Genomic DNA, 12,295 nt, shown 5'->3' on the forward strand with positions numbered 1-12,295 from the left:
CCAGACATAACGGGAGAGTTTCAAAACTGCCCCCCCCCCCCCCCCCCCCCCGTATCACTGCCAGATCCACGCCATGTCGCGCGGTAATAACTCAATTTAGAATTATGAATTATGGTCATAAAAATTATTAATTATGAAAGATAAAAAATTATGAAGTTTATAGAAAAAATATGAAAATGACCTGGTGAATTGTAGACAAAGCTAATCAATACAATTCACATCTGAGTCCGACTATTTCCTCAGATATCATCAAGTTATTTTATTGACGGGATGACATTAATGCTTAAGGATGTAGTATTGCAATATACAATAATACACAGGTATTTTAAAGTATGCAGATTGATTGATTATAGGATTATAAACATAAATGTGTAATAAACACAATGATATATGAAAATGAATATCAATTAGATATTAGTAAACAGTACAAGATTGTTAATTGTCTACATTAAGTAGAACAATACATGTGAGTAGTAAGTAACTTGTTAAAATAAACAAAAGCCACTTGGTTAGAAATATCATATAAGAAAAAGGTTCCATATCACTCTATTCAGAGGAACCTCATGATATTAAGGTTGGCAATAGCTAATTATTAGACACCAATATGGAATGCTAAATTCACTCCCGGCCCCCTTCTAACCACTACAAATCACAGGACTCCAAGAATGGGGAAATCCATCTAAGATGTAAATATGGAAGAATCATGATATATCCCCCCCCCCCCCCATTCTGGACTGTTTTCTTTACATGACTTTGGTAACAAATTAAGACAAATAGCAGAGATATATGATCTTGCTCTATATTTTAGGAGGAAGAACTTGAAACAAGTTTCCTGTGTGGGAAATATACTTATAACACGTAAATTGGCGAGTAGGAATTCTATCAATATCTAAGCAATTATTTAATGCTTTGATAGATTATGAGTCTTGATTCTTCTGCAGATAGAATGAAGTCTCACAATATGTTAAAACTATAATCTCAATATCAAGATAATTAATTATTTTATTTAATTAATTCATTCGCCAATCTAAATGATATAATTCCATCCACATTTTCCCAATTAGTCTTAATTAAATGGAATACCATTTTTGTGTCTCTTACCAAAACTTTGTAAGAACCTTACTTCTGCTCTGAAGAACACTGAATGGTCTATCTCATCATCAGGGACAGCCATTGGGTCGGTACCATTTGATCAGTCCGGCTGGCAGGGATCTCACATGGCTTTCATGGCTTCCATCTTGTGGACCTCTTTCAGAGGAAGACCTCTTTGTCTTTGTCTGTCCTTTTCAGCCTATAGTCTACAGTTCAGATCAGAGTCTCCAGTTTTCAGTTAGAGCAGTTCAGTTCAGTATTCAGTTCAGCATTCAGTTTCCTAACATCTGGTTTACCAGACTTTTTAATTAGTTAGACAGACCCTCCTAAATTGGAATTCCCCAATGAATGTAGGTTGTGCGTTTACATATGGTAATAACTATGACATCACTATGCTACCCAGAATGCATTTCCTGTCAGTGTAATGTCAACTCCCCATACACTAGGGGGTGCTATTGCATAAGCAATTAGCATCATTACCATTAAGGATTAACTGTCAATAATTGGTCTTAAACCCAAATTCCACACTTGAAATATGGAGCACTAGATTATCAAACAGGGATTACTTTTGACATCTTTAAGTAATCAAACTCTGGATTCTCATAGACATAGAGTCTCCAATTAGACATCCTAAATTTATTAGAGAGATAAAGAGTCCCATGTAGGTCTCTTTCCCAACAGATGTGTGAATGTCTAGAGAATGTAAGTAGACCCCTTATCAATCTCTTGTCTAAACACCATAAATAAACTAAATAGACATCTCTACTCCCCAACTGGCATGTATACAGAGAAGGACTTTAGAATTGATTTTGGTCTATTTCAGAACATACACAAAATGGCTGTCATCATGCTATTATGCTATGAAACATATTAAAACATAGTGATTAATTTTTGGAGTATCCAAAATGCATGACAGCGATACCCCATTGATTTCACTACCCGGAGTCAGGAAGTGCAATAAAGGAACAAGAGGCACTTCCTTGTGTGATTTCCTACAACAACTAATGACAAATTGAAAAGGTGAGCCAAGAACTGACTCACCTGGGATGGTTGGCTACTGCCGGCACACCATGTACAAGGGCATGAATGCAAGGCTGCAGCTGCCTCCTCCGACATGCTGGATTGCGTTTTCCGTAAAAATCCAAATCCACAATCATACCACCAAGGAAGATAATGGAGCGCTGCCCACGACTTCTTGAATAATGGTATTTATTTTTAAAAGTTTATAAAAACATACAACGTGTTTCAAAGCCAGACCGACTTCTTTCTCAAGTGAGAAAAAAAGCTGGTGTGGCTTCGGAATGTGTTGTTCACTTTTATAACCTTTTTAAATAAATACCAGTATTCAAGAAGTTGTGGGCAGCCCTCCGTTGGTGACTATGCGGTACTATTCCACACTCTGGCCTCTGAGCTGGCATGGAACGATCAGGCCTTGTGTGACACTTTCGAAAACGGAGTGTCTTGCAGAATAAAAGACGTACTCGCTGCTCGAGATCCTCCGTATTCACTAAGTGAATTAATTATTTTTGCTACGGGCATTGATGTGCATTTTGCCAAAAGGCAGGAGGAACTACGCTAGGAAAGGGAACCAGCTCGTACCCAGAGATTTTCTCGTTTGGCTCCTGTATTTCAATGCCCATCTCTACAAACTCCTGTGCCTCTTGCTGAAGAGGCTATGCAAGTAGTTCATTCTCGCTTGACGCAACTGGAGATGTCTCGACGACGCAGTGAGAATTTGTGTCTGTATTGTGCTAGCCCGGAGCACTTTCTCAAGGACTGTACAGTTCGCCTTCTGCATCCGGGAAACGCTTGCACCTAGGGCATGTGGGAGAGGCGTCCCTAGGTGTGAATACTACCTCTCTTCGCTTGACCATTTCTGTACTAATCAACACTTCAGTCAAGTCATCATTCACTACTTCTGCATTTTTGGACTCTGGTTCCGCAGGTGACTTCATTGATGCCTCCTTGGTTCACAAATATAATTTTCCTGTTACTCGGCTTGCCAAGCCTTTGTTCATCTCCTCTGTTAATGGACCACGTTTGGACTGCAAGGTGCTATTCCGCACAGAACCTCTCATTATGCAAGTGGTTATTCTGCATTAGAAAAAGATTGAATTCTATTTGCTATCTTACTGTACTTCAGAGCTTTTTCTAGGTCTCCCTTGGCTCCAACATCATTCTCCGCAGCTTGATTGGAGATCTGGAGTCTTACTCCACATCGTCCTTACGGTTGCCCCATTGATTTACAGCCTGGGACTATGCCACCACGTGGAAGAATGTACCCTTTGTCTGTTCCTGAGTCTCAAGCCATGGCTAAATATATCCAGGAGAACCTCCAAAAGGGATTTATCCGAAAATCCTCCTCTCCTGCGGGTGCAGGTTTCTTCTTCGTGAGGGAAGAAGGATGATTCTATCTGTTCATGTATTGATTATAGGGGACTTAACAAGATCACGGTCAACAATCATTATCCACTTCCTCTGATCTCTGAGCTTACAATCTGATTCATAACCGTGAGGGTGACAAATGGAAAACAGCCTTTAACACCCGTGATGGACATTTTGAGTATCTGGTGATGCCTTTCATCTTTGTAATGCTCCAGATGTTTTTCAGGAATTCGTAAGTGATATCTTTCGAGATCTTCTCAACACCTGTGTATACGCCAAACTGGAGAAATGCCTTTTTGAGAAATCAAGTGTTCCGTTCCTCGGTTATATTGTTTCTCATTAAGGCCAGCAGATGGATCCTAATAAACTGACTGTGGTTTTGGATTGGCCTACAGGACTTCGGGCTATTCAACCCTTTCTGGGATTTGCCAACTATCATTAGTCAGTTAATCCCACACTTCTCTTCCCTGGTTGTTCCTATTGTGGCTCTCACCAGAAAGAACTCTAACCCCAAGTCGTGGCCTCCTGAAGCTGAAGAGGCCTTAAAATGCCTAAAGACTGCACTTGTTTCCGCTCCCGTGCTTTGTAGACCTGATGCGGAGAAACCTTTTGCTTTGGAAGTTGATGCCTCTTCCGTAGGAGCCTGTGCCATTCTTACCCAGAGAAACTCCAAGGGTAAGACTGTAACATGTGGTTTCTTCTCAAAGACTTTCTCGCCAGCAGAGAGCGATAACTCCATCTGAGATCGAGAACTACTTGCTATAAAACTTGCCTTGGAGGAATGGCGTCATTTGTTAGAAGGGTCTTCACATCCGGTCAATATCTACTCTGACCACAGGAACCTTCTATACCTTCAGTCTGCTCAATGTTTGAATCCCCGCCAAGCAAGGTGGTCTTTATTCTTCTCCAGATTTTATTTCTTCATTCATTTCCGCCATGCTGACAAGAACATCAGAGCTGATGCTGATTTTAAGGTCCTCTGATGTCGTGGGTTTGGACTCATCGCCTAGGCATATTATTCCTCCGGATCATTTTATTCCAGCCATTCTTCAACAATTTCCTCCAGGAAAAACTTTTGTGTCCGCCAGATTGAGACACAAGGTTCTGAAATGGGGTCATTCTTCTTTGTTGGCAGGTCACCCTGGACTTCGCAAGACCTTACTTTTAATCTCCCGGCACTACTGGTGGCCGCATCTTGAACGTGATGTTTCAGATTTTTCGGTTCCTGTGTAACCTATGCCCGTGACAAAACTCATTGGCAGAGACCTGCGGAACTCTTACAGCCTCTGCCCATTTTGGAGACTCCCTGGTCTCACATCGCTATGGACTTTATTAGCGATCTGCCTCCATCTCGTAATAACACAGTCATTTGGGTGGTGGTTGATCGGTTTTCCAAGATGGCTCACTTTATTTCTCTACCTGGTCTCCCATCTGCTCCACAGCTGGCAAAGCACTTCCTGCAGAATATCTTTTGTTTACATACAAATCATATCATCTCGGATTGAGGAGTTCAGTTCATTTCAAAGTTTTGGCGAGCTCTCTGTTCCTGTCTTGACATCAACCTGGACTTCTCCTCTTCCTATCATCCTCAGTCCAATGGTCAAGTGGAGAGGGTTTACCAAATTCTGGAGACTTATTTGTGTCATTTTGTCTCAGCTCGTCAGGACGATTGGGTTCATCTTCTTCCTTGGGCCAAATTCCGAATCCACGAGGACTTTTCTGTTCTCTGTTGTATAAGGACATCATATTCGTCCTCCTCTCCCAGTCTCTGTTTCCATCGGTGTGCCAGCTGTTGATGTCCTGATCATGACTTCTCGTCGATATGGCAATAGACTCGGCAATTTTTGTTTCAAGCCTCCTCTCACATGAAAACCCAGGCTGATAAAAAAAGATCTCCTCCGTCTTTTTCTCTTGGTGATAAAGTATCGTTATCATGCAAGTACATTTGTTTCAAAATTCCCAGTTACAAGTTGGGTCCTTGCTTCCTGGGTCCGTTTATGGTCCTGCAAAGAATTAACCCAGTCTCATATAAATTCAGTTTGCCGTCTTCACTTTGTATTCCAAACTCCTTTCCAAACTCCATTTGTCACTCTTCAAGCCTCTAGTAATTAACTGTTTTTCTCCAAAGAACATTACCTGTACTATTGTTTCTGGTTCCTCAGATGTGTTTCAGTTTAAGGAGATCTTGGCTACCAAGACGGTGCGAGGTAAGAAATTCTTCTTAGTTGACTGGAAGGGATTTGTTCCTGAGGAAAGATCCCGGGAGCCCGGGGAACACATCCTGGATCGTGGTCTCCTCAAATGTTTTCTCAGCCCCAAAAGGAAGGGGAGACCAAAGGGTAGGGGGTACAACTTACGCTCCTGCTACTCACTCTGGCCATGAGCACATTGTCCCCCCCTCTTCCCCAGCTGGCGAGCTGGGATTCGCATCGCGGGATGCGCCTGCAAGATAATCCCAGCCCGTCACTCACCTCTGTTCTCTGCTGCTTCCTCTCAGCTCAGGCGCGTGTGCCCACGGCTCCTAGGGCGCGCGCACGTCAGAGCTCTAAGATTGAAAGGGCCAGTGTGCCCGTAATTATCCATTGCACCTGTCACACGGTTATAAGTTTCTGCACCTCCCACATACCCCTGCTGGATTTTTGTTGCCCTAGTGCCTGTGAGAAAGAATTTCTGTGAGTTGCCTTGCCGTTTTCTGACCTCTTTGTTCCGTGACCTGACTTTGCTCCTTTGCCGCCTGCCTACTGACCTCCTGCTACGTTCCTGACTACGCTCCTGTGCCGCCTGCCCTGAGCTTCTGCTATCCTGACCACAAGTTGCCGCATCCTACCTGTGCCTCTACACTCCTCAGCTGCCTGTGTGGTTGAGTCGTGCCAGGGGTAGCGTCTTGGGTGCCGCCTGCTGCTGCACATATACATATATTTTATCCTAAGCATATTATTAAAAGTTAAGTTTTACGTAATGCATATCCTCAATACTTACTTGTGGTTTGATGCAGAGGAATGTCTGTAACTGGGGAGCAGCACATATGTTTAGCACTATCCATATCTGTGAAGTGTTGGTGTGGAACCATGTCAATCTACTCTGATGCATCAGGCATTGGTGGGTTGAAATCCTGGCTGATCCATGCCTGATTCATCTTCACAAAGGCCAGTCTCTCCACATTTTACTTGGACAGGCGAGTTCTCCTTGGGGTTACTATTGCCCTCGCCACACTAAACACCAACTCTGATTGCACACTACTAGCCGGGCAGGACAGCTTTTCAGGGGCAAACTCTGCTAGTTGCGGCTACAAATCAAGTTTGGATGCCCAGAAGTCCAGCTGATCTTCAAGGTGTGTCGGCATGGTCATGTCAAGGTATGCCACCACCTGCTGGTTCAGGTCCTGATCCAGGTCTACCTTCTGCTGATGAGGTGCTTCACTATGCGGGTGAAGAAAGGTATTCATCAGCAACTGTACTCTCTGGCTGCTGTTGATGGAGCTGGTACTGCTCCTGCCACCCCATCCTTCCCCAGCAGCCATGGCAGTGGAAGGTGAGCACAGAGGGCCCCCGAGTCAGACCTGCGAGAGGATGGACAATGGGGCAGATAGGCATTGACCAACTGACTACATAGGATGTCTCTGTAGTAGGTCAGTTTGTCCTCCCTCTCAGTGTGTGGGCAAAAAGGCCCCCATTTAGTTCCGGTATCGAGGGTCCAATAAGCTGGAGAGCCAGAAGTCATCCCGCTGCTGAATGGTGACATATCGGCTATCACTACGCAAGGAAGTGAGCATGCATCGTGCCATTTGTGCAAGTGACTCGGAGGGACTCCCTGCCTCCATCTCCACTGCATACTGCCATGGTGTATCTGGGTACTCTGTCTCGCCTTCCTCATAACTCTCTAGCTCCTCTAGCTGCTCCTGTCCCTCCTCTCCTGTCAAATGACTAGAAAAACCACCTCTCTCGCGAAACCTAAACTGTGCTCCACTGTGCCCCTCCCCCTCCACCTCCTCCAGTTCAGCCCCCACAGGGCTCATGTGGCCGTGAGATGTAGCCGCCATGTCTCCAGTGTCCTTACCAGCCATCATATCAAACACGTGTTGTAGTAGATGAAGCAGTGGAATGACGTCGTTCATCTCGTAATCCTGGTGACTGACAATGATGTGGCTTTCTAAAAGGGCCTGAGCAAATGGCAGGTGTCACATATGAGCTGCCACTGGTTGACATTGAAGTTACAAAGGGGAATCCCCCTATCCACTTGGATCATCAAGAAATCGGTGATGGCTTTTCTCTGTTCCTATCGGAGAGAGGGTGGAATTCCAACATGTGGAAACGTCTCAAAGAATACCATACCTACTGTGAAGCATGGGGGTGGAAACATCATGCTTTGGGACTGTTTTTATGCTAAGGGACCAGGACTACTGATCCGTGTAAAGGAATGAATAAATGGTGCAATGTATCATGAGATTTTGAGTGCATGCAAAGTTTCCTTCTCATTGTTAGGTTGTCTTGCAGATGGGGGGAACACTTTAGGAACTGCTTGACAACCAGATTGAACACATGTGCCATGCAGGGTGCATGGCTCAGGCTTCCTTGTCGCAGTGCAGAAAAGATGCTCTTCCCGTTGTCGGCTGCCATGGTTCCCATTTCCAGTTTTAGTGGAGTAAGCCATGATTCGATTTCTTCATGAATGACTTTAAGAAGTTCCTCCCCTGTGTGACTCTGTTCGCCAAGACAAACCATGTGAAGAACAGCGTCACACTGCCATGCCCTGCACACATGGTATGCTGGAGGGGCACTGAGACTTGTCCGTGCAGTGGGGGCTGAAGACATGGTGGAGGACGAGGAGGCGGAGTTGCGTACTGTCACAGGCATTTGGAGCGACAGATGATGGGTTTGACACACAGCTCCCTTCGGCTGAGGTGGTGGAGCCTTTGCTGGCTGAAACAGGGAGCGGCGTGCCACTGGGTGATGCAGCAGGCTTGACCACCACATCTGAGCCACAGTTCTCCCAGGCCGCTTTATAGTGAAGCTGCATATGTTGGCACAGGGCTGTGGTGCCAACATTGGGACTCTGGCCACGCTTCACCTTCTGCCGACACATCTTGCATGTGGGCATGTTAACCTCCTCCAGATGCTTGAGGAAAAACTGCAACACCGCCGAGTAGCTGATTTTCCCACCAACAATCTGCACTGATTGACTGCTACTGCCGCTGATTCCAGGAACCCCTGTTTTACTACCTCCCTGGAAGGTAGGCTTCCACGAAGCAGGTGGTCTCCCCCCGGGCACGTTTTGGCTCCAGACTTTCCACTTCTGCCACCATGCTGACTTCCAACCATGCTACCACCTTGCTGACTCTGCTGTTGTGTCATGGCAACCTGCAACCCTCTTCTCCTGATGATGATGAAGTCCCTTCTGCACCCGGCTCCCAAGTGCGATCGGCTTCATCATCATCATCAAGTTGTGTCTGCACGTCACTGATGTCCTTCTCAGGTTCCTCAACAGTGTCTGCTTCAGGAGCCTGAACGCTCGCAACATCACCTCCCATGCCACTTTCCTCATCACTACTTGCCCACCTAGCAGAGGAAGAGGCGGATGTCTCCTCCACTTCTTGGCTGGGCAGTAGCTGCTGACTGTCCTCTATTAGATCATCCTCACTAAATAGTGGAACTGAACCCACAGCATAAGATACTTCTGTGGGGGAGGGAACAGCATAGGCCAGAGGCAATGGGAGGACAGGGACTGCTCCCAGGCCATGCCAACTGAGGGTTGTGTCTGAGGAACCCACCGACTGTTGACTGGCGGTGTCAGATATCACTTGTGATGAAGTGGATGATCGTGCTAACCAATCGATGACTGCAAATGGGTTGCTGGTCGAGACATGATCACTAGCTAATACCGGGAGCTCACGCCTCTTGCTACGACTCCTGGTGCCACTTGCCCCTAGTCTGCTCTCACCTCTGCCTGATGTATTTAGGCCTCTGCCACTCCTCTGTGCATGCACTGGCACTTCTCTGCCTTACATACTTAGTGTGTAAATGAGGGGAGGACCGTGCACTCCAGTATGCTTAATAAAGTATTTGTGTACAACACCAGCCGGTGTGTACTTTTTCCTGGACTTTCACAGTATCTAGGCCCTTGAGACTTTAACAGGAACAAAATAGTACAAACTTAGATGTACGTATGCGGTATGCACTTACAAGGGGAGGACAATGCACTCCAGTACGCTTAAAAAAGTATTTTTGTACCCACCAGTGCTGTAGCACAAAGACGATGTATACTACACCCAAAATTCTCTCTCAATCTCACTCCCTTTTCCATCAGTGCTTCTAGGCAGGATTTGGGCTTGAGCTGAGTCGCTGCTGTTCTGTGCAACACACTGCTCTCTGTTCCTCTCTGTAATAGAATGCTGTGGTGATTGGGAGGTGAATTGCTGCTGTAAGAATGCTTTTTTGTGCAACACACATTGCTCTCTGTCCTTCTCTCTGGAAAAATGCTGCTGGAAAAATTATTTTCTGGCCAACACACAGCGCTGTCTGTCCCTATCTATCTCTCTGCAATGAAAGGCTGAAGTGACTGGCCTCAATATGGCTGCCGAATATACAGGGCTGTGACATCCCAGGGGTGACTGGCTGCTAATAGGCTGCATACTGCATGTGATTCAGGGTCATCCCGCCTACCCTTGTTCCTGCTTTCCCAGGATTCCTTGTCCCGTGTTATCACATGTGGATCTGCCATTTTAGATACCCTGGACCACACTAAATGGAGTTTAGTGAAGCCATTATGAGTTTAATGAATGCGATATTCACATTCGTTGCAAATTGAATTTTTCCAAAAATTTGTAACAAATTCGGATTCGTCATTTTTTATTTACTAACTTTTTTTATTTTATAGGAAAAAAATAGTTTATGAGGGGACCCAGGGTGTTTTTATATTAATGTTTTTATATTATATGCAAAATCATAGGATGTTGCAGAATCTTGTAATACCTTTTTTATTGGATTAACAGTAGCTTGTAAAGACAAGCTTTTGGGATTTCTTCCTTTATCAAGTCAAAAGCATTCATGAGCACACAAGAAAAAATATACAGGTTCCATCTCACAAAATGTGCAGGGCTTAAAATAACAGATGTGGCGAATTTAAGAAGGTAGGGACCAGGGGTGAGAATGGTAATTAAAGAGTACTCTGCCCCTAGACAGGGGACAAGTTGTCTGATCGCGGGGGTCCCACCGCTAATAAACCCGCAATCTCTCCTGCAGCACCCCTTGTCATCTGGCGCACGGAGCGAGCCCTGCAGGCGGGACCCCCACGTTTAGATATCTTATTTCCTATCTTTGGATAGGAAATAAGATGTTTAGGAGCTGAGTACCCCTTTAAGCAGGACATGGGGAGATGTAGGAGAGAAGACAATCCAGCTACAGGACCATAGACTACAAATAAGGATGAGGCATGAGAGGGTGAGAAGGGGAGGAGCATCACTGGACACATCCTATGATTTTTGCATTTGCATCACTGGACTAAACCTCAACTATGAGAGACATAATGAGAAAAAAAATCCATAAAATCTGATTTTTTAAAGAATTTATTTGCAAATTATGGAGCAAAATAAGTATTTGGTCAATAACAAAAGTTATCTCAATACTTTGTTATATACCCTTTTTTGGCCATGACAGAGGTCAAACAATTTCTGTAAGTCTTCACAAGGAAGGAGGTTTTCACTCCAAATTTCATGATACATGGAACCATTCATTCATTCCTTTACATGGACCAGTCGTCCTGGTTAGTGTTGAGCGGCATAGGCCATATTCGAATTCGCGAATATTCGCGAATATATGGACGAATATTCGTCATATATTCGCTAAATTCGCATATTCGTAATATTCTCATTTTATTTTCGCATATGCGAAAATTAACATATGCAAAAATTAGCATATACAAAAATTAGCATAAGCGAAAATTGGCACGCCAGTCTCACACAGTAGTATTAGAGCCTTCTTTACACCACACAAGCTGGAAGCAGAGAGGGGTGATCACTGTGATGTGTACTGTGAATCGCATTGCGAATATTCGCGAGCAACACTAGTCCTGGTCCCTTAGCAGAAAAACAGTCCCAAAGCATGATGGCCCACATTTATCATTGTAGTGTAAGTGAAGCATTTTTTTACACCTTTTTTTTTTTATGTGCTGGTAATGTGTAGGAGCACCAAATTCATTAAATGGTCAAAGAGCATTTGATAAATTTTGTGCAGGTCACATTTTCTGAAATTTCTGTCTTCACATACACCAAAAAGCTACATCATGTCTGGGCTGGTGTAGTTTTAGAGACTTTTTAGTTGCTTTGCGCCTTTTTTTCTCCTTTTTACAAAAAGGGGCAATGATAAATCCCTTCCATATCATGTCTATTGCCAAAATCAGTGGATTGCAACTCAAAATCAGCAGAAATGTGTAAACAAAAAGGGTCAAAAAAAGGCACAAAAAACCCTGCTTGCTCCTTTTTTGCCCCTTTTTTAGACACAAAAAACAGTCTAAAGACAATGATAAATGTGGGCCGTTGTTTCCACCCCCATGTTCACAGTAGGTATGGTATTCTTTGGATGTAACTGCGCATTATTTCTCCTGCAAAAACGACTAGTAGAGTTTTTACCAAAAAGTTCTACTTTGGTTTCATCTGACCACATGACTTTCTCCCAATCCTCTTCTGGATCATCCAAATGCTCACTGGCAAACTTTGGATTGGCCTGGACATGTACTGGCTTAAGCAGGGGGACACGTCTGGCACTGCATGATTTGAGTCCCTGGTGGCGTAGTGTGTTACTGATGGTAGCCATTGTTACTTTGG

This window comes from Hyla sarda, chromosome 1 (genome assembly GCF_029499605.1).
Source record: "Hyla sarda isolate aHylSar1 chromosome 1, aHylSar1.hap1, whole genome shotgun sequence".
In the NCBI taxonomy this organism is placed as follows: Eukaryota; Metazoa; Chordata; class Amphibia; order Anura; family Hylidae; genus Hyla; species Hyla sarda.